The sequence below is a fragment of the Calidris pugnax genome, unplaced genomic scaffold (assembly GCF_001431845.1).
Source record: "Calidris pugnax isolate Ruff unplaced genomic scaffold, ASM143184v1 scaffold11, whole genome shotgun sequence".
In the NCBI taxonomy this organism is placed as follows: Eukaryota; Metazoa; Chordata; class Aves; order Charadriiformes; family Scolopacidae; genus Calidris; species Calidris pugnax.
In genome coordinates this window covers 16801813-16825728 of record NW_015090803.1, presented here as the reverse complement: position 1 = coordinate 16825728, position 23916 = coordinate 16801813, and positions in this window count along the sequence as shown.

Sequence of the window (23916 nt, the reverse complement as noted above, 5' to 3'; positions counted from 1 at the left end):
TAGAAGTGGTCATTTACATACATTGTTTTACATAAAAAATTTATAGGACCTTGTCCACTAGAAGTGGTCATTTTTTAATACACTACAACCTGAACATCTTTTTAAACTTCATACATCTTTCTCTGTGTTGGATTGCTCATGTTTGGCCAAATGCAGGCTGCTCCTCGCTGATTTTGGCTCAGAAAAATGGAAACATCACTGTTCCAAGGGAGAGGATCCAGACATGGTGTGTCTGTCAAACACAGGAATTATTTCCCACAGTGAAATTTCCATTTGCTCTTTATTATCAATTTTACCGTGACAATACTTTTTTTTTCTTACAAAAGATGGCCATTTTCTACTAGACTTGAACATACATTAATATTTATTTCATAATTTTTAAATAAAGCATTATTCTATACGTCTGAAAAGATACCATGTTGGCTAAGCTAATTTGATCAGTGATACAGAATAAACTCTGCATGCTATGGCATGGTCTATATAGTATCATTTTGGAAATGTGGATATAGAGCATTTAGCACTTTTTTAGAGTATGTAGAATATGAAAACATTTTGTTGTGGTAGCCTTCAAAAACATTTTACTGTTGCACAGAGTGCTGTCATTCTTTAAACGGATATCACATCAGCATTGCCAGAAGAAGATAAATCATAATAAAAAGTGCCCAGCAGAAATGGTTGCAGAGCTGTGTTTGTATCTCCTAAAATCCTTTAGAGGGAAATAACTCTGCATGTCTATTCATACGACTGGGTCTTCTGACACCTTAGGGAATTTTCCTTTCCTGGCTATAGAAACATTTGATGGGGTTTTTCTTTCCTGAATTTATTTAGATCAGAGTTGAATTTGTTTGTTTGTTTTTAAGTAAGCTGATAGAGTCTCAGCATCTAATGAAAGGATAGGTGCAGCTAGGAGGAAAGACAGGAATAACAACTCTGGCTCTCTTACACAAAATTCTGTCCACATGCCCTACAGCTGAAATTGACTAATGCCACAGATGTTTATAGCCTTATTAATAATACAAATTTTAGTTTTGAGCTAAGCTCTGCATAGAGAAGCCTAATTACTTGTTTAAGACTCTAGACTCTAGCTAGTGAGGGGGTAGAGTGGGGGTGTAGTTTTGTTTTTTAAAGATTGGCTAGAAAAATCCAAACAACAACAACAAAAAACCACAACAGAGTTAAGGATTAAAGGGTTAGTCAGTTGCTTTGCTGGATACTCAGTTGCTTTTTAAACACTAAAGGCTGAATCCTCTGGACTAAGGACCCTTAGGCTGGGGGGAGCCTGGGACAACCGTTGTTTCATCCACAGGTTCTAACTTTCCACAAATCGAACAGAAATCACCCTCCCAGAAAAAAAAAGAGCCTGTTCTGCTTTGATTCGATGGAGCCTTTGAAGAGTATTTCAGTATCTTTGAGCTGCCGGGATTTGGGATTTCAGTTACAAACTTTTATTTTCCTTTCACTGGACACACACCACCTACTGACAAGGTTGACAAACATGATCAGAAGCATGCCTACAGGCTCAGAGGAACACTGAGTGTTAAGGCAACGATTTTATTTATTTACTTATTTTTAATATAAAATGAAAGTGCTATTGGCAATTATAGATCCTAAATAAAATCAGTTAAAATTTTTATTCATCTTCGGTGTGGTGAAAAAAAGGTACTAGAGTTACAGTTTAAAAGTTCTGAACAAGATATTGGCTAGAAAGTAACAACAATTTTCAACTTTATATGTTGCCTTTTCCTCCCCCCCTAATTTCCTAAGAGTTTAGGAAGTTTTTCTATGAACCTGCACTAAAAAAATGACATCATCCCTACAAAGCAGGCAAAATCCTCATGCGAGAGGCAGAAAGAAATGTTAAGTGAGAGAGATTTGGAACCCTATCTTCTACTCCACAGTGTATAGTTCACTATATTTTTGGTTTAAATATATTTTTTAAAAGCCTTCAGGGCTAGCAGTCTGTTACTCTAGAGTAATTGTCCAAACACAATAGGGAGAGAAGGTAAAATAAAGGCTTTGGCATCAAGCTTAGGTCCTGTTTTCAAGAAGCACTTATAGTGGATAATTGAAAACCCTTTGAAAAGCCATACTTAGGCCCTCCCTTCTGAAAATTAGAAAATTATTGCAATCTGTCAAAGCAGAGGTTTGAGTTTCCAGAGAACTATCTATATAATCAAAAGCTGCTGTTCCCTTCCCCCTTCCCTTCTGTACAGTGAAGAGTGTGCTTCACAAAGCCCCTAGTGGCACTAATGATGCTATCGCTCCTTTTTGCTGAGCTGTCATTTCTCCTAATTATCATTTATATTGGCTTCTGCTACTTTCTGATATTAATATTGCCACATATATACTTTAATTGTAAGGCAACACTAGGCAGTGCTTATTCATAAGAGAATTCCAGCCACCTCGACTTCCCCGAAGCCTTGAAACGTTGATGGATGTCTTTAAGATGGTCCCTGCTTAATGCTCATTACTGGGGGAAGAGTTAGCTGTCCATAAAACCTTCCGTTTTATACATGCAAATGCCCATTGTTTGAACAAAAATGGATAACTGAGCCCCTAATTAGTGAATACCTGCTTGCACACACAATTAGCCAATTTGCAAGAACAGATGCTGGCTCCTTTCAGAGCTGACTCCCTTTGACCTCTTGAGTCTTAAGTTCCTCTCCTTTTCCAGAGCAGATACAGGGAGGGAAGGAAATGACACTACGTCAAAAATTCCCTTTAGCATTTTATACTTGCAGATAACATAGAAATAGTGTAAGGGGTTTTACAAGTCGCTGGAAATTCCCCAACCCTCAGATCAGGCCAAGGCAGTGGCTTCATGACCTTCATGTCACGGTGTAACTGGACCAAGCACAGCTGGCCACCTTTTCTCCTTTACATCAGTCTCAGTTAAATGTAAGGCCAGTCCTTTTAGCTACTAAGTAATTAGCATCAAGATCTACTCAAAATAATTCTAGGTTCTATAATATTACTTCAGTAAATCCTATAGTTAACTCCTGCAATATATTTTATGACTGCTGGGTTAAATCAATAGGTCACAGGTACAACTTCAGTATTTCTTCCTCTGGAAGAGGGTTTAGTTTACTTTGCTTTGACCAGTTCATACTCCACCAAGGATGGACTATGATTCCACAGCTTAACATGATCAAATTCATTATTTTCACAGAGTTGGGCACAGACTGCACAACACACGCATCTCTGGAACAAGAAGTTGTTGTTTAAAGTAAATTTTGTTTGTGGAGAGAGGTAAGGGGACAGATGCTCTGTTAATTAGCGTGAAACATAAGTAGAGCTTCCCATAACATTAGGGAGTACCATGACTCACTCATTTTACTAATACAAATCTGATCAATTCTAATTCTGTTTTCTACAGAGATGAATTTGCTGATTACTTTACATCTGCTTGAAGAAGACTTAGAAAAATAAATCCATTTATAACATTACATATTGAGGAACCTCCTGAGTTTCTAGAATTACATTATTTATTTTTTTTGCAAAGTTAATTCTGGCTTTACTTTCTGATTTACAGGACTAGAAGTTGCTTAAAGCAATTTCCAAATAGTTGTCCTTCAACAATGCTGCTCAGAAGACCAGCTTGTAAAATAGCGATACCTGACAGCATATTTTGATTTAGTGCCATGCAGTGTTTGCGTTTAAAAAAAATAAAAGAACATCTACAAATCACTGTATTGCAAAAATAAAAGAGGGGGGGGATAATAGTCAGAGGCAGGGAATATGACAGCATGTTTTTGTTTTAACTGTGAACTGGAACAAGTAGAAAACAGAGGCAAAGTGGGCTCCTTACAGCCACAGAGTGACTGGGTGAAGACCAGCCTCCCAGAAGAGGGTACAGCAGCAGGACAGATACTCTACTCTAGACATTGTGTGGATCTATTTGTGAGGTGATAGTATTGACTTACTACAACTCATTACTTAGACTTTAGGTTGTTTGTTATAATCTGAGTTTTTGATATTAACCACATTTCATATTTTGACAAGCATACTCTTTCTTAGAATACAAGACTTTAATTGAAATCTGGAAACTTTTGGACATCAATCTTCAGCTCACATTAGCTTCCAAGCACAAAAAAGCTATTTTGTTCCTTGAAAAAAGGGATTGTACTACACTTGAGGAACAGCCTTTAGTGGGATATAAAGAGCTGCAAGTGCTAAGCCCAGTTGTTTTCACTAGAAAGTCACATTTTAACCACAAGTAAATGCATTCTTTCTAAAGATAACCTGCACTGCATCTGTTAAAACCCAATAGTGCAATTATTAGCTCTAGGCTATCAAAGACGTTGCTATTTATGCACTCCACTTACATACATCTGTTAGCAAAAAAACCCACTTTTAATAGTTTATCAGCCAGTGTCAGTCACTTCGTCTGTTTTCATTGTCAGGCTTGGTCATTTAGTTTTTGCAAATAATTTTAACAGTGTTTTTTTATGTCCTAGGAGTAAAGTGATCACCATGTAATGGCCAGTATACCAGTGCTCTACCGACTGTCATCTGACTTTCTACACTTTCCCTCCAGCTGCTGCTCAGCTCAACCATTTCACAGTTACATGAGACCATAGTTTACTTGGCAAACAGCAAGTAGAAAATTGTTGCTGGTGTAAAACTTTGGAGAGCTCATTAATTTACAAGGAGAAAAAAAAGTAATAACTTTTTTGATATAACTTTCAATGATCAAACTAAGCAGCATGAAAATAAGCTAATTCACCAGGCTTGAGATTCCAGCTGAGTGTCCCTGATGTTTGCAGCCATTTCCTCTAATTGCCCATAAGACAGTTATTTGTTATTTCCGTGTTGTAGTTCTGATAATTTCATCCCACTCTGCTGTTTTAACCAGATATAAGATTTTCTGTGGATACATGTACGAAATTCCGCTTAGTCTCCTTGTTAAAAAAAAAAGGAGGGGGAAAGATCCTGAAGAAATGCTATTAAAAGCCTCTTCAAAAAACAGTCCAAAATTCCTCTGTTGAAACACTGAAAGCCACACTTTAGTTACGCTGCAAAGGATGGTGCCTGACTCAAGGTGTGAAGTTGCCAGGACACAGCTAATACATGGCTTAAATTACTTTTTGAAATATTCGTATTCACTTTCGCTGCAGGAAAAGAATATCCGTTTTCTGAACATTTCTCTCCTATTTTTTCCCCCACAAAGTAGGGAGAATATGCCTTTATTTGCACAGTTATGAGTGTTAGGTCATGGCAAAAAAGACAGTCTATTTAGAAACTTCAACACCTGGAAGTCAAGAAAAGCCAGGATTATATGGTTTTCTTGGAATCCTAACCCTGCTGTGAGGCAACATTCAAATCATTTATGGCCGTGCCCTCCTCAGTCCCTCCACCCCAAGGTTTGTCCTTTCCAAGTTAAGTTTCTGTTAAAAACTTGCATTGCAGGCTTGTGCTGCCTCCACTGGGATTCCCACGATGGCTAATGCAGGTTCTCTTGAGACAGTGATGTTAAACTGGAAAAAATCCATGTATTTTCCTTTTGATTCCTGTAAAACTTTGGCTATTCTAGGTCACCTTTCCTCCCAGTATCAGCTGTGGACTTATAGACCTCAGAGTAACAGAACAGCAAAATTAAAATATAATTTAAATAAACCAGAGGAAACTTATCCTCTCATGGTAACACTGTGATTAAAGGATTTAATTGAATTATAGAGGCTTAGATAGCATGAAATGAAAGCAGAAATACATCAAGAATCACTGTTTCATGCAGAAAAAAAATCATAAAAGTGTGTAATGGTCCACAAGGTAATATTTATCTGGGAATAGATGACAGGAGACTTCATGAGACAGAGCTACCAGGCATGAAGGATATAAAGTGCAATAAAAAAAAAAAAGGATAAACTCAGCAGGGTTGATAAAGAATAAATATACAAATATTAACCCACAAATCACTGACATACCTATCATTTGTTCTTTCAGAAGTAAAGGTTTTTATCTTAAAAATTTTAAACCTCTATGATGATTCAAAAATGAAGCAGCCTGATATTTAAATTATTACTTCTGAATATTAAAATTAAATGTTATTTCCTGTATCCAAAGCTGAAAATACTGTCTGCACAATCTACTTCATCTTTTGATTCATCTTTTCAGAACACATTAGTGCTTTTAATAAAGCTCCAAAGGAAACATTACAATAGATTTTACTTCACATTTCTTTAAAGAAACTCATCTACTGATAACCGTTAAGACCTTCTCCTCGTTTAAATCTCCATCTATAAAGATGTGCATAATGCCCAAATAATACCAAAAGAAAGCACCATCTCCATCTGTGGGCTGCTGTATCTAACTGCGTCTCCAAACCCCTGAACCTTCTACCAGTATTGTGAAAGATGGGCTGCTGATGAATCCAGTAAGTTACCACATCTAAAACTGTGGTCAGGATAAAAGTAGGTTGGATCCTATTAAACACCACAAATGTGTTAGTTTTCCAAGGCTGACTGATGACCATGACACTGTTCAAACTTATAAAGTGTGTTTATAATCACTTGCAGCCTTGAGGTCTGAGGTCAGTCTACGTACCACTTTTTGAAATATTAAAGGTCCCTTTGATTTATGTCCAACAGCCTATTTTTAAATCCTCAAGACAAAGTTTCCTCCTAGTTACCACATGCCTGTGATAGCTTTAAAGGTGCATCATTTATTTTTTGTCCAGACATTCAACAATTATTTCTAGTTCTTCTTGTTTTTCTTTTTGAGCTACACTAAAAGATGACTCGGATGCACATTGTCTGTCCAAGACTAGTTTTCGTTTTCCTGAGTGATCTTTGTAAACTGACTGGGCTTTAATGATGGCTTTTAAAGGAATTTAATTGGAAGGTAAATCATTACATACCATACATGACGAGACAGGAAGGTAGCACTTGTTTATCCTCTAATGAGTCAGGGCCATTAGACTGCTGTTTACTGTGCAGGCAAGGAAAAAAGAGTAATGGAGTCACACAGAAATAAACTTCCATCTTCTCCAGTCTCCAGCAACAAGAAGTAATGGTGTCTCATTAAATCAACAGCTCATTCCTGCACTTACCTACCTTAAATCATATATTCACTCACATTAGCTACTCTGCAACAGCGTCACCTTAAATTATCTCCATATTCATATTAAGCTGCATAATTTTACGGTTGTACCGTTTGTATCTCTTAAGAGGTGGGATAATCAAATCTCCCCTTGCAGGCTGTAAGGGAATTGCCATGGGGAGTCCCTCCCAGCACACCCTGAGGTAGGTGCATCCTTCTCTCTCCGCACTGTTTGCCATCAGCCACAGCAGGTGGTAAGAGAAATCATTTAGTAGGCATTTAAGAGATGCAGCATAATGTCACATCAGGACATGCTGTTGGGATGACTCCAGGAGGAACTGCACCAAAAAAAACCCCAACCAACCAAATAACCCAACCCAAACCAAAAAGATAAAAAGAAAAAAGAAACAGTTTCCATTTTCCACATTTTTTTTTACATAGGTAGCACAAGAAGGAAACAAATTACAATGAAGGAAACAAAGTGGACGTTCTGGCCGTGTTCAGGCCATGTTAGCAGCACAAAAGGATGATTTTAGCGCTTCATATCATCTTTTCCAAATGAATTGGAGTTCTCATGTGACTTCTTTAAGGACTTTCAGTAGGATTTTGTCCGTTTGCTTAGTCTTAAAGCACATTAGAACTGACCTGTTCAAGTGTAGTACTTCCCGTTTTGATCAAGTCTCCATCACTGGTGCTACAACACTGTTTTGACTTAGAACTTATCCTTTCTATAGACAAACTGTTAAAAGCAAAAAACCCTACAACAAAAATAGCCTAACTTCCATATTCTTGCCTATATATAGTTATTTCTAGAAAACATTACTACGTTTTGACTTAGAACTTATCCTTTCTATAGATGAACTGTTAAAAACAAAAAAACAAACCAACAACAACAAAAATAGCCAAACTTCCATATTCTTGCCTATATACAGTTATTTCTAGAAAACATTACTATTCAAAGGCAAGTCTGGAAGGAGGTAAATTCAGAAAAAGGCACAACCACATTTAGATTTTAAGATTTTCTGTAAGATCCATGCTAGTTATTAAAAGTTAAATTTAACTGGTTAGCTCCCTCATAGCATAGATATAAAACTAGGCCACCTACATGAAAGCTAAAAGGTACGATTTTTTTTTATTAATTACTGTTTCCTTGTCTTGTACAAGGAGTAAGAAAGTATTTGTGGAATGGAGGGAAAAGTCAGGCTGGGGTTCTGCTCCTAAAAGCTGCAGCCTGATTTGCCAGCACCAAATTTACAGCCCCCATACACAGAAGGCAGCTCAAATTTGCCCCAGCTGTTTTGTTCTCCTCAGGCCCACAGTTCCTATGGTGTTACAAAATCCAAGCAGGATGGATGGGGTTAAACCTGTGGCAGATTTAGGCCACAAGCCCAGGGCACCAGCCAGAGAGTATAATCGAAGGTACAGATTTTTTTCAAGTTTGGGCTCTGCAAGTTGGCCAATACAACTGGGATCTGAGAATAACCTTTGCAGAAACTAAAGGAAATCATGGACAAAATGCAAGGGAAAAAAAAAGAGAGAAACAAAACCCCTATACACTTCTTAGCTAACCCTTAGCCTAGTGGGCCTTTGATATAATACAGGGTTTGCCCCAAAAAATCTCTGCCTTGGAAGGATTTAAATGAGCTCAGTGAAGAGTGAGCTGGAGGCTGGGAAGAATAAATCCAATCCTGTTGCTCCCTGAATTGTGGTCATTCCACAGTCACATAACCTTGTGCCCATTTCCCTTTCATAAGCCTCTTGGCCACAATAACACGGTATTTTCTAACTCATCCATTTTATCCTTGTGCGGTTCAGCTTCTCACTGCCGGTGGGAAGTATGGCACTACTTACAAAATATTCACGTTTGGTTGCACCAAAACCTCTTTCAAGATATTTTTGTCTTTTCACGCTTGCATCAAAGTATCAGCGTGCTGCCTTGAGTTAATCAAGCGGTATTTTCAATTTCTTCTCTTTACCTGGCTGTTCAGATTCCAGCAGCCCTTGTCAGACACTGTGGCTCCTCTGTGCCCATTGTGACTCTAGAAAGGACACACAGGCACAGAGACAAGGACCTGCTCCCAAAGAAGCACCAGGTTGATAAGAAAAGGAACAAGTGGTTTCCAGAGCAGTACATTGAACACATAAGCTTGAAGCCCAGAAAACTGCTACTCTCCAGCTCCTGTAACACAGGATTTCGCTTGTTCAAGAAGTGTCTGGAGAAGCAGAAAAGCCCAAATTGCCTTATTCTTAACAACCCACAAGCTGGAGAATTCCCAAGTAAGCTCTGTGAGGATCTTGCTTAATTAGCGAGGTTACGCAGCTCACCCATAGGTCTGATTTATGGTGCCAGGAGTTAGCCTGACTTTACTCAGATCATTTGCATCACTTGAATTAGTTTGCTAAGACCAATAATCAAAATTTCTTCTTTGTTTTAAGGGCAGTTGGTGACCTTTGCTTTTCTACAGACCTACAAGGCCTGTGGGTACAAGCTCATCATTGGCCTCACCTCAAACCCGATGCCCCAGAACCCGCCTAACAGTTTTGAAACCAATATGACCAACGACAGGGAATTGTGAAGAGATGAGGCAATGACTGAAAGCATTCATATATTTATTGTGATAGAAACTCTGTGTAGCCTTAGAAATGGTGCTGATTTATAGTATCTAATAAAAACTTCAAAATTTTTAGCGGAGAGGCCTACAATCTGCTGCACACTGGAATCAGTCATTCAATCACCAGACTCATTAATTCAGTTATTATTAATTATGATGAAGTAATGCACTAAAATGACTGTTCCCACATAATTACCCTTTCCAAAACACTCTCCTGAAAAACAGGTTGTTACTGTAGCAGCTGGATCCAAACAGCGGCCTCCTCCCGCTTGAGAAAACCCAGAACCCAGGAGTGGTTTAACTCTACAAGCTTCCCTGCAGCACTCGCAGCAGCTCATTTGCAAAGCGTGCCTTTATTTGGACTTAAATCTAGACATAGAATCACAGAATGGTTTGGATTGGAAGGGACCTTAAAGATCATCCAGTTCCAACCCCCCTTCCCTGGGCAGGGACACCTCCCACCAGACCAGGTTGCTCCAAGCCCCATCCAGCCTGGTCTTGAACCCCTCCAGGGATGGGGCAGCCACAGCTTCTCTGGGCAACCTGGGCCAGGCTCTCACCACCCTCACAGGAAAGAATTTCTTCCTGAGGTCTAATCTAGATCTCCCTTCTTTCAGTTTAAAACCACTATGCCTCATCCTATCACTCCACTCCCTGATCAAGAGTCCCTCCCCATCTCTCCTGGAGCCCCTTTAGGGTCTGGAAGGGGCTATAAGGTCTCTGGGGAGCCTTCTCTTCCTCAGGCTGAACAACCCCAGCTCTCTCAGCCTGTCTCCATAGCAGAGGTGCTCCAGCCCCCTGATCATTTTTGTGGCCCTCCGCTGGACCCATGCCAACAGGATCATATCCTGATTATAATTTCAGTATCCAATTGTATATCCACAGGAAAAAGCAAAGAAATGATCATAGATTAGCCAGAAAATCCTCATAAATTAAGCAGGGCAAAGTTCCCCTCAAAAGTGTAATTGCATTATTGATATATTTATCACTGAGGTCAGTTTAACCTTATTACTGACCGATACACATTTTTTGAGAATAAATTAATGTTTCTCTGCCTGGTGACTGCTGTTTTTCTAGTGACAGCCCAATGTGGAAGAGGATCATCTCAAATTCACATTCCCTGGGGTAGCGGGTCCCCCTCTGGAGAAGCTGAGGGATGCTGCAACCAGAGCCTTGAAGGGAGCTCTTGACAAGGCTCAGCTACTTCTGCTCCTCTCCAACTTCTCCATTAGGGGTCCACCAAAAGCCACGAGTCAGGAGAGGACCTCCTGCACCCACCTCCCCTGCTTCTGGCTTCCTACCTCCTTCCTCAAGGAAAGGCAGCTCGCGTGCCCCCAGCCTGCTCCCAGACGTGGGTGCCAAGGTAGGAAGTCCCTTTGAAAGGAGTTCCCAGGAACTCCCTTCCTGTTGTACAGAGCTGGGATCGTGGCTATATCACTGAATTCAATGCTGTTACGTTAGCAGCTTAAAATGGCAATGAAATCATCTAGGCCATTGTATTTGCCCAAGCCTGGTGAAAAAGGAAAGGAGTGGCATAAATAGTGCCAAGAAATTAGCATGTTAATATTCTTTTTTTATTAATATATTATCATTGTGTTATTAATAAATGCTATGATTAATGTAAGTAGAAGGAATACTAAAAAAACCACCCAAAACATTGAAATTTGGCAGCATTCTTTAAAATGGGATATCACCACCCAGTCCCGCCACAGGCATTCCTGCTGGTAAGCAGAGCAGCGGGAACATCCCATGGATGAGAGCGGGTTTATGGATTTGAGACCGGTAATCCTAAACCAGAAAGCTTGTTAGGGATCAGAAGGTCAGTTCAGAGGCTTTGATTATTTCATCTTGGATTCGGGGATTTATTTTTTTTCAGATGCTTATTTATAATATAAGGAGCCCAAAGAAAATTCTTTTAAGGATAAGCAACTAGTAAGGAGTCTGTTTCCCCACACGGCACTTTTTGCAATACTATTTTCTTTCATAACTGTTCCCTTTTCCTTTTGTTCACAAAAATGTACGCCCGTCTTCTGTGGTTTAAACCTTTGTTTGTGCACTAATGAACCTAACTAGGTGTCAGAGCAGACTCTAATGAGCATCACTCGCTTTCATTTAACTCTGCAGCTTGCCATTACACACTTTAGAAGATCTGTTGGTTTATTCATAGCAATGGCTAGATATTCTTTTTCATTAGATAGATACTGGTTTTCCCTGTTGTGCCTTTCATTATTAAGGGAACTATGAAATGTTAATACTGGCCTCAAAACCCAGGGCAAAAAATGCCCCCAATCCTATTTGAAATGCAATCGCTCATATTGTAAATGATCTTAAAGATCTGAGCACAAACAGCTTGAAATTTTATTCATTTATTTATGAAAGACTGAGAGGGAAAAAAAGAAAATCAAGAAGGTGGCTGTGTATAACCTACTTGTCTGATTTACCTTATTAATTGAATTTCTTGTAGTTAATTTAAGCAGCAGGACTGCAATTATAAAAGCATCCATAAACAACTATTAAGAACTGTCATATTTCCACCCAGGTCCTTAGCTCAGGTTTTTAAACCCAGAAACGCTTAACATTTCAGAGCTTGGCCCCGAGTCAGTTTTGAGAAGGTTTTGCCCCATCAAGCTGTCTTTGTAAATTCCTGACTCCGACAACTGGAATATTGCAAAGCAGCCCACAGGAACCACAACTGTGAAGAATTTATTGCTACTGTTGATGGTCAGGCCAAATATTGTAAGATTAAAAACACACTTTGAAGGGATAGATCCTGAAAAGAGCTGAACTTTTTTTTTCCCCCAATGATCTCAGTCACAATTTTTTAATTAATTTTATATGAAGTTTTGGTATCTTGTAAATATAGAATTTTTAAAGAATGGATGTAATATTTAATTTAGGAATTTTTTTTCATTAAAAAAATCACAAAATCCTCTCTTCCCAAATATTGTAAATTTGACAAATTTTAAAATAGAAACTATTAGATTTGGTATAATGCTATTTAAAAAAAATAAAATAAGTACTGTCTACTCAGCTCTAGGTATAGTAGAATACTCTAGCTCCTGTTCTATCAAATACATAACCGGTATTTAAATAAGTACTACTTCAGACAAAGCAAAAAAACTTCCTAGAATTTACAAATAAACTATTTCTATGAACCAAGTGTCAGTTTTCACACTGTTTTATCTCATATCTATGCCTGATTTAGGGTGACCAGCCTCTAAATTAAGATAAATGCAGCCATTATTTTTATTTAAATTTCATTATTCTGTCACTTCACACACTGAAGACGGAAGAAGATGCATTTAATTTACTTGACATTATACTCACATCACCCTTGTACATAATGTGCCACAGATATTTTGTCATAGAATGTCTCTTAGAGTATTAACCCACCTCAACTAATTAATGTTACTTGCTGGATCCCTCCAGTAAGCTAAACCCTATTTGCAGTTTATTGCAGTGCTGTAGTTGTGCTACATAGAACTCTGGCTCTCAAAAAGCACAAGAACCATTTTTAGTAGATTTTTTTTTTTCCTATAACAGTAGAAAATCTAGAGGGTAATAATGGAGATTATCTTTGTTTCTGTTTATTCTTTCAGCTTTTTTGCTCTTTTAGGTAAATTCTAAGACTGGAATGTTTTATTATATCAATATTTATGAATATTTGGTCAAATCCTTAACAAATAAAACAAAATACAATATGGTCAATTTATCATTTACACATCTTCCACTTGCTATGTGAGCAGAGACTAAACTCTTGAAAATTTCATACTCTTCCATTTTAACATCTAATGATTAGTAGCATCAGCAAAACATTTGAATTAAATGTGTATAATGTGTATATGGAAGCATGCAACAAGAATTCTAATGCAAAAATATTCTTATCCTATGAATTTACCTTGGTGGGCAAAGGTTTTATATAAGCCAGCGTAAAAATCTTTCATTTATTCCCTGAACTGGATTGTTGTCATCAAAAAAATCCTGGCCTGATCATGCCATTATTCTGTATCAAACTTCTTTCCACATGCACTAAATTTTCTGATAAGGACCATGTCAAGAACACCTCTGCAGTTGTAAGAAAATCTAAAGCTTTTGGATTTGATACTTGTATTAATAAGGTCTAAAACACTTTTCCTCCTCAGTTAAACAGTATACTTTTGTTTTAATTTAAATATTTACATTTGATACGTATACATATGTGTTAACATTCAGTCAGGTACACTTTTTATATTACAATATAGGAATTAAAAACCAGAAGCCATTGTAACTAAGGCCACTGTATTTGCTACAAGAAGAGGGCTTATAGTAAGAAATACCCTGACTTAAAGCATTTGCAGACTTAACACAACTCTTAAAATAAAAAACTATAAGAAATTCTTTCTGTCCCTGACTAATAAGATAGACAATCTCTCATTCTACTTCTAGCCATGTGGCCTTATTGGTATAGGCAACCTTATTCCTGAATCTTTTTCCCCTCCTGTTCTTGCCTGGGTGAATCTGAACACAAAATATACTGAGTGCCCTATAGGTAATTATTTGGAATAAACAACCAATTTCTATCTGCTGCAGGGATTCTGCTACACCAAGATAAATAGCTCAAGAAGAAGGTGTAAGTCTTGAAGAATGCAATATATAAGAGAAACAGCTTATTAAATGTCTGTAAAGTACACTACCTGTTTCTCACAGTGGAAATGAGCAACAGAGAAGGAAACTCTTGCTGGAGATGTCAGTTTCCGATACTTTGGATGTAAGAAATGGAAGACTTCATACCTGTAAAATATTGACAGAAATACTTTTAAAGCTTTACTCCTTCATCTGTGCATGTATGTGCTCTACAAAACAACAGGTTGGTAGAACTTTGTATGAGGCATTCCCTGCTAAATTCCTCCTACTTTCAGGTTTAAAGTAGTTGGTTTCTCAGGTGTGCTAAAGACTTGAAGAGCTCATCAGTGAAAGTCTCTCTCCAACTTGAATGGCACACAAAATGTTCTTTTCTGTTTGTTTCAGTATCAATATCTCATCTAAGATTATCTTTCATTCAGGCCCGTGTTCAGTTCTTAAAAGTTTTTATCTTGTATAAGTAAAAATCACTTAAGTGGAGAAAGACTCATAGCACAGAAGCACCTCCTATCTTCAGGTTTGATTAGCCTTTTGCCAAAACCAGACATCATGAATCTCTCTGGAAAGCTTCCCTAAACAGCCCCCCTTCAGTTTTCTCTTTTTAAGCCTGATTTCCATTCTGTTCAAAAATTGTTAACTCAAACTTCAAATGTAATCAAAAAGCCAGTTTCAGTTAAGAGTGAACAAAAAAAAAAAGAGTAAATGTGTGAAAGTTAGGGAGAAATCAAAAAAGAAAATACACTTGACTCTCATGAAGCCTTGGTTATTTATATATCCTTTTACAGAGAGTCTGTGATAAGACTCTGAAATCAAGGTGTGAGACATCCAAGGCTGAAGAAAATAAGTTTCTTTTGGTGTTTTGTGGGTTGTTGGTTTCATTTTAACTGAAAAAGCTTCAGAATGAGAAGATAATTTGGCAACTTCTACACTTCCATCTTACCTACCACCACATAATAACTTCTACCACCTGCCCCCCATAATAGTAGCTATGCTAATTAATTTTTTTCCTGATGGCATGGTTAGAAGTTCAGGATTTTTTTCAACTATACAAAAAAAAAAATCCCCAGAAAGTTCCTTTCATACTGTCTACGTGTATATTTTGTTAGCAAAATTGTATGCCAATATCTATGCATTATAGATTCTTGCAAATGGTTGGATTTTTTTCAACTATACAAAAAAAAAAAATCCCCAAAACTTCCTTTCATACTAAGTGTATATTTTGTTAGCAAAAGTGTATGCCAATATCTATGTATTATAGATTCTTGCAAATGGCTCTCAGGGTAGTTTGCCTTCACAGGGAGTAGGAGGAGCATCCCATCTTTCCTGGGATAAACTACAACACAAAACTAAAAGCACTATAAAGAAAACTAAGAACAAGTACTAAAAGCAATCCACATGGTGTCACCTTGCTGAAAGCACAAGTGGTTTTAAAAAACATCAGCAGCGTAATTTCAAATATTGAACAAAGCTGTAAATGTTAAATCATCTTAATTATTCCAGAAATGTATTCATTTCTAATTTACATTAGTATGCAAATAAATCAAGCCATTTTTTCCCCAAGCAACCCTTTTCACATGTTAATTGGTAGTTTGCCCTTGGGCTTCTCTGCCTTAGGAAGGATTGGAGTCTTGCATTTTATTTGAAATCCAGAATAGCAACATTAAAGCATCTTAGCCATCCTATTGCAGTGGGCACTTAAAGTTACAGACAGATAAGAGAAATATTCTGTATTATATACAGAAAATGTAGCTTTGTGCAAGAAAATCTTAGGTTTTTTGAAGAATTCCAAAAATATTTGAAATTGACAGTTGTTTAATGCATTAATAAAACCATGGAATTATAGAATTCCCTGCTTACTTCCCTCCACCACACTTTTCTCCTCATCTGTGTCCTCTTATTCTTTTTCTCCTGTGCTAAGAGGGAAAAGATAAGTGGACCAATGCAGAACAGCAGAAAAAGCACTCTTGGCAAACTAAGATAGCTGTGCTGTAGCCACTCTCATTTTAAAGACATACTGAGATTTTTGATTAGGATAACTTTGCTAGTCCCCCCAAATTGGTTGCCTAAGTCTAACATAACTGCAAAGCTACCAAACCACTGCTCACCTAAATTGCTGCCATGAAAAAAAGCATCCCTACAGACAGAACCACACGAGTGCCAACAAACCAGTCTTTGTCCTCACACATCTGCTTCGCTGTCACCCACTCTGCCACACAGAATCCATCACAGCTCCAGAGCTGGCAATCCATCAGCATTTAAAGGTAAAATAACCAGTCTGGTAAGGGAAGGGGTGGGAGGGGAGAGATAAATCACCCAGAGGCTTACACCTGTGATCTAAGCCCTCCTCTGCAGGTGGTGGTGTACCCAGGGGGGAGACATCTAATTAGGTGCTCCCCTCCCTTAGTGAGGGGGTTCTAGTGAAACAAGGTTTGCTGATTTAGCTAAATTATACTTTTAAAATGCTATGTGTTCTCAAAGGGATAAAATAGAGACCAGAAGTCACCTATTGGGCCTTCAGGAAGGAAAGGCCACACACATACAAACAAATGTCTTTTTTAGTTCTAACATAAGTTATACTTCACATGTGAGGAAAATTGGTCTACCAGAAGGGAACCTGAAAACCTCTTTCAGAACAGAGAGGAAGCTATGGCATTAAAAGAGACGTGCTAACTCTGGCCAGAGGAGAACTTCAGGGAATCAGACTGTGAAGATATTAAAATATTCATTTAGTTCAATTACCTTTACTATATATATCATGATAATGTATAATAAAGGAATAGTAGCTCTAACATGGCTTTCAGTTGAATTTCAAATAAATTTATAGAAACTATAAATATTAGGATATCAAATTTTTGGAAAGAGAAATGGTGCCATTAAGAGTTCAAATCCCATTTCATTATTTCCAGTTCAGTTCAGGGGTAAACTATAGTCAATGTGAAACATTACTCGTTGACCAATGTAAAATGAGTTGTTGGTCTCAGGCCAGGTTCTAACAGACAGATCTGTACTGCATAAACCCATCTGTAGTAATTGCTCCCCCGGGCTTTGATCTTGCAGATGTCTGCCCAGTTTTATGCACGAGCAGCATCATTACTCAAAGACTTTCTGGTTTTGGCCTTGTGTTCGCTGGAACATCTCACACTCACGCAGATCAGTACAGGTGTAAGCATTTGCAGCGTCACAGTACAGGCTGACAGCCTTGGCAGGACTGTCAGAAATGGATGGAAGATACAAAATTAAACTATCCGTGCACCTATTTGTGTGGGACATCTAATTCTTAATGGAGAAGCACTGAGGAGCCGCCTGTGTCTGTCTCTGTTCTGTGGATAAAATGTGGAGGACGACTTTACGCTTTAAAACCAGATGATGCAAATTCTTATTTTTATAAAACAGGAAAAAAGTATAAAACGACAACTAATTTTACGGTTAGAAAGGCTACATTTAAAAAAGCTAATTGCTCAATGCAAGTTTCAATGCCTCATCCCACCACATTTTCCAAGACATGTGGCAGAAGCATTTACCATGTCATTAACTCACGGAGACTGTAATAACGATGCCTCTTATCAAAGTCAGGTTGACCAATAAATGAAAACTCCACCCATATGTACAAATAATGATTAATGTCCGTTATAGCAACGAACAGATTGCATTGCTCTCTGCAAGCCGCAGGAACAAAAGGACCACTTTGTCACCAGATCTGTATGTACACAAATAGGCAAAAACTAAATGATCCTCAGGAGACTCCAGCATATTCTACTGCAACTGCTCTGCTTTTGTAGTTTATAGGAAGTCAGTAGATCATATCAATGCCAAGTCACGGGCAAACCAGAGATGGTTGTACCTCACTAGAGCTAAAGCAATAGTGTTAGCACCAGATTTTATTTTTTGCTTTTTCCTTCTGCATACGGAGAGCTCTTACACAAATTAAAACAATGTACCTCCAAAATGAAAGAATGATTTTTAAAAAAGAAAACCTCACCTCTTACACAGCTCTCAAAAAGGTGTAAAGCTATAATTTTTTTCATGGATACATTTCTTATGTCATACACATTTACATTAAGTTTGTTATATTGCTTGTCAGATTCTCATCTCCTGCTACTGAGATAAAGCCAGCTTTTTGAAGTCTATCCAGCAGAGCACAAAAAAAATATTTTCTTAAAATTTTAGCTCTATTTTTAAGAGTACCTGAAAGAAGAACCTGCAAAATCAGTGGTGTTATGTGTGATTTGAATATTTGAACATAACTACCTCATCTAGAGCTGCCCAGATACACTCATAGTTTCTGTGTCTGTTAATGACTTCTTGCTTTACACATACCCAAGCCATATGTGAGACAGCCATGCAAGTATTAAAAAAAGTCACCATATTGGGTCAGACTAAAGTCTGACCTATTAGTCTATCAGTCTATACCCTATTTAGTCTATAACCTGTCCTTGATAGTGGCTGAAGAGGGATGGAAAGGTAAAACATATGGTGGTAATTCCCCACCTATTTTTCAGAGTCCTGCAGCAAAGGACTTCCTCAACCAGAAAGAGCAGATTTGTAAACAGCTTGTAAATCAGACCACAGGCTATGAAATTTGGTACTGATGTACTTCTATAAAGGTTTCAGACTGGAATAAATCACTTTGAGGTTGTAAACGCCATCTTAGACCATCTGTACCTGAAAGCAGAAAGCCAGAGCAGCTTAAAGGTGGGCAAACCTGTCCTTCTGAAATCCTAATGTAGATTTACTCCACGTAAATAACTCCTGATGGATTTTTCTTCTATGAATGTGTTGAATTGCTTCTGTACCTGTGTAAACTTTTGGCACCCCTAAAAATCTATAGCAATGATTTTCCCCGTTTCATCTACTTTGTGATGAAACACCTCTTTCTATTTGTTTTCAACAAGTCACTTATAATTTCTTAGTTATATTGAATAATCATTGGTTCCCTATTTATCATTCCCATGCTACTCATAATTTATGTGCTTCTTTTACCCAGCTGTCTTCTCTTTCTGAGGCTGAGTCCTACCCTGCTTAGTTGCTTTCATATCTTTCAACACCCTCATTGCTCTTCTCTTTGCACCAATTAATAAATTAATGGATCACGTATGTTTTTCAGTTGGTGGCACATTACTAATTTTAATTATTGACTGATTTTATCTATGATTTTGATGTTTGAATTTTCTTTACTTCTCAGAGAGAGAAGCAACGTTACATACTGATGTTTGAATTTTCTTTACTTCTCAGAGAAGCAACGTTACATATTACGTTTATATATTCAGAGTAGGATGAGTGAGAAACCCAAGAATTTGTAACATCAAGAGCAAAAAAATCAGAACTCACAGAGCTGAACTCAGATGAACCGCGTAGCATGAGTCATGCTGCAATGAAAAAAAGATCAGATGATGCATGTGCTTCTTTCCCAGATGCAAAAATAAGTCTTATATCTTAATCACATGATAATTTATGATTCGAGTGGAAGCTTGTGGTATTCTTCTTCCACACTTTGGATATTTTCACAGCATTTTGCTGATTGTAGCAGAAAATACGGTTATCCCCTCTGGTGAGGCAGAGGCGTTACACAAACCACCCATTGAAGAAACAGTTTGGTTTAGCTTCCCTTTTGACTGAATTTAGAGAAATCATTTGTTATTTTGAGGACTCAGCTGTCTGGCTGCTCTTCAGCATCGTTACTGCCCCTTAAACATGCTGTGCCTTGGAACCTGGCCAGGGGGGGTCCAGCATCCCACTAAATTAGAAGCACAGAATAGCACAATAGAGTAATGCATTAATGGAAGAACAGAACATAATATTTACATGGCGTGTTTTCAGACACAAGTTTCAAGTTTGCTGATGTATCAAATATCTAATGTCTGCTGAAACAAGTGGGGTTTTTCCCCCTGTGATGGCAAAGATTTAAAGAACATTCATAAAACACCATGAATATGACACGTAATAAAAATAGCGATTATAATAATGATATCACTAGTTATGAATATCTTGATTGGAAGAAGTCATTTTAGAAAAGGCAGGCACGGGGAAGGACAACATTAGGAAGAGAAAAAGTAGAATGTTTGAAATTACTTTAAAAAGTCACCAAAAATTGGTGAATCTCTGGTTCTTCTGTAATCTATTGGACACTGACCATTGGCTTGCCCAGGGTCAGAAATTCATCCATTGAAACTTCCCAAACTTGAGAAAAGCATAAAACATCCATTCCATTGCATGAGAACTTTGGAATTTCAGAGGAGGGGTTTATCCTCCTTCAAGCTGTTCTGGTTTTATGCCCTCGGGGACAGAGGGGTTACAGTGATCTAAGATGGCGTTTGCAATATCAAAGTGATTTACTCCAGTAAGAAGCCTTTAGAAGTACATCAGTACACGATTTCATAGCCTCTAGTTTGAGTTATAGCTGCATCTAAATCAAAGACCAAATAAAATCCACAGAAATGGGTTAAAACCTAACCTGAAATTAAGCATTTTCTGTTTACTGAACATAAAAAGGGCACACGTGTTTATTAGGAGGTTCACACAAAGGGCAACCACTGTCCATGTGCCTTCAATATAACGCTTTCTTATAATGTCCCTTTAGCGATGCAGACACCCATTTTTAAATGTCTTTTTTGACAAGGGCTCTTTCATGTGAGCAGCCTCTCACTATCTCCAAACTTAATATCAGCAAAGCTTGAACCGTATTTTACCAACACCTCTAGTGATTGCCATAATTCAGCTCGGTGGTGTGAAACCTTGTTGTCTCATCCCGTATCCACCAAAATTAAAAAGATCTCTGGTGGCAATTGCCTCGTGGAAATTGTTTAATCTCTCTGGTCTCTTTCTCTCGTCTGTTGAAGTATTTTCTTCAGTAGAAGACTGACTTGCCAGCCAGTAGCATAAGCGCAGTATAAATGAATATTTGATACCAAGCATTAATTTAGGAGATCATTAGTAGAAACTGCAAGTAGTAGTGAAACCAAGCGACTGGATGTCCTGTAGAAACTGCAAGTAGTAGTGAAACCAAGCAAATGGATGTCGAGAAATTACAAGTAATATTAGACAGGAATAGAACATAAACAGTTAAGATACAATTCTTTCCACGTATGGGATAATTTATTAAGGGCTACACTTGGAAACTATATTTTCATCAAAAGCTTTGGACATATTTTTACCATACGTAGCTGCAATATAGCTGTTGCTAGGAGAAATCAAACAGGAAAAACTCAGTATTTTCTCTTTTCCATGTTTACCTATTTTGCAGACTTTGCAATACAGTGTGAAATTGCCTCTACAGTTTTGCTGATAGTTAATCACATTTCCTGTTTAAATATTTAAAGACCAAATAAATATCAAAGACCAAATAACAACAAGCAACATTAGCAACATCAAGTCATTAGGAATATAATTTACAATTTTTCTAGGATAGATCCTAAAAATCTTCACCAAGGGTTGGTCCCCTCTGTTCTAATCATCATATTCTCACTCATACAGAGCTCAAAAAATGAGATTTCATGTGCACTGGCCGTTGGATGAACAAGGAAATCCTCCTCACACATCTTAAAAGCATAAGTGGAAAGAGCATTTTTAGTGTATGAGCCAAAGTTCCCATCATACATTTTAACATAACCATGATAATATCACAGAGATGGTACCTTCCTGTAACTATGCAATTGCCTAGAGAATTGTTTGAAATAAAGCAAAATCTTGAAATGATCACATTATTGCAGATAAATGGATGCTGAGTTAGTCACTTATTAGGAATAACAATTTATCCAGGCGATGCAGATGTACCAGCAGATAATGAGTTCAGGCAGGATCGATTCTTCTCCTGAGGGGAAATAGTGCTGGTCTTGACAGCCCTGTACACCCACCGTCCTCCTGCAGTGCAGGACCACAGGCAGGGCTGAAATCAAGCCCCAGGAAACCCAGCCATGCAACTGGTAAGGGGTAAGAAAGAAGGGGCCGTATCTTCTGTAAGGCTGTAAATTATTTTCAGTATTTTGGAATGCAGTCCCTTGTGTTTTCATTCACTGCTGTTTCTGAACTGTTGTGAGCTGTGGAGGACTTTATGATGCACCTTAATGTTCCCTGAAGCATAGCTTTGGTACAACTTCTGACAAGAATTGACTATTATCTAGATATCCTCAGGAGGTGAATACCATAATGTCCGTTCTGTAAGAGTTTCAGCTCATCTACGTCCATTACCTAAGCAGCTTCTGTCTCAGTAGGTGCACTCAATCTCTCTCAAGGAAGGAATCTCCAGTTCAATCAATAGGATCATTACATTTGCATCATTCTTCATTGTTAGGTTCATGCTGCTTGTAGTTGATAAAAGGTGAAATAACTGGTAGCAGCCAAACCCGAGTAAATAAATACAGAACAAATTTGAACTGGCAGCCACATGTACATTTAATTGACATGTATTGATTTACAATTGCTAGTGGGTTTTAAAATGTTGTCCAAAGCCATAACCAGCCTGTGAAGAAAAGTGTTATCTTTACACGTGTTACATGGTTTACTTTTTGTTCCCAAAAAAGCTAACATAATCAAGTTTGAACAACTTAAGTGTTACATGGTTTACTTTTTGTTCCCAAAAGCTAATATAATCAAGTTTGAACAACTTATGGCTAGACAGTTAAAGAATACATTGTTTATTAAGCCTTAAAAGCTTACAGAAACAAAGAATAAAAGAAAGATAAATTCTCCACGTAAGTTGAGTCCGAGGTATTAGTAACTGGAAGCCACGGAAACGCTGAGCTGGAGGAAAATTCAAAACCACTCTGACCCAGCAGAGCTTGAGGGTTCTCCATCTGCTGGAATTACCCCAACCCCGGGCAGCAGAAGTAGAGGGCTATTGCTCAGCCTGCACTTCCCCAGAGCTAGTGAATGCAAAGGGGAAGGACCAGATTGTTATAAAAAAATAAGCCTGTAGAGTCTTTATTATTAAAAGTAAATGGCTAGACAGTTAAAGAATACATTGTTTATTAAGCCTTAAAAGCTTACAGAAACAAAGAATAAAAGAAAGATAAATTCTCCACGTAAGTTGAGTCCGAGGTATTAGTAACTGGAAGCCACGGAAACGCTGAGCTGGAGGAAAATTCAAAACCACTCTGACCCAGCAGAGCTTGAGGGTTCTCCATCTGCTGGAATTACCCCAACCCCGGGCAGCAGAAGTAGGGTGCTATTGCTCAGCCTGCACTTCCCCAGAGCTAGTGAATGCAAAGGGATAGGACCAGATTGTTATAAAAAATTAAGCCTGTAGAGTCTTTATAATTAAAAGTAAACGTACAACCTTGAAAGAAAAAAAAAAAAAGGTAACTCAGCCTTATATCCTGCACGGATATCTCCAAGTTTAAAAAACAAATAAACTTCATGTTGATCTGAATCTCCCCCTGCTTGCTTAGCTTCTCTTCAGATCTTTAAAGCAAAGATAAACTTTTAATTTTAAAAGTGCCTAGAATATCAGTCAGATCCAAAAGAAGACTTATGCTTCATAAGACACTTTATGTCCAGAACGGTGAGGGCTCCCTTCTGCAGCTCTGAGGGATGCTTGGTGCCCACCAGACACCAGCCACTGTGGTTCTACACAGACTCCAAACTCCCCTTCTTGGGAGTCCAGCATCCATCCACCTTTGTAAGCCTCAGGGAAACCTAGAAATTTAACAAA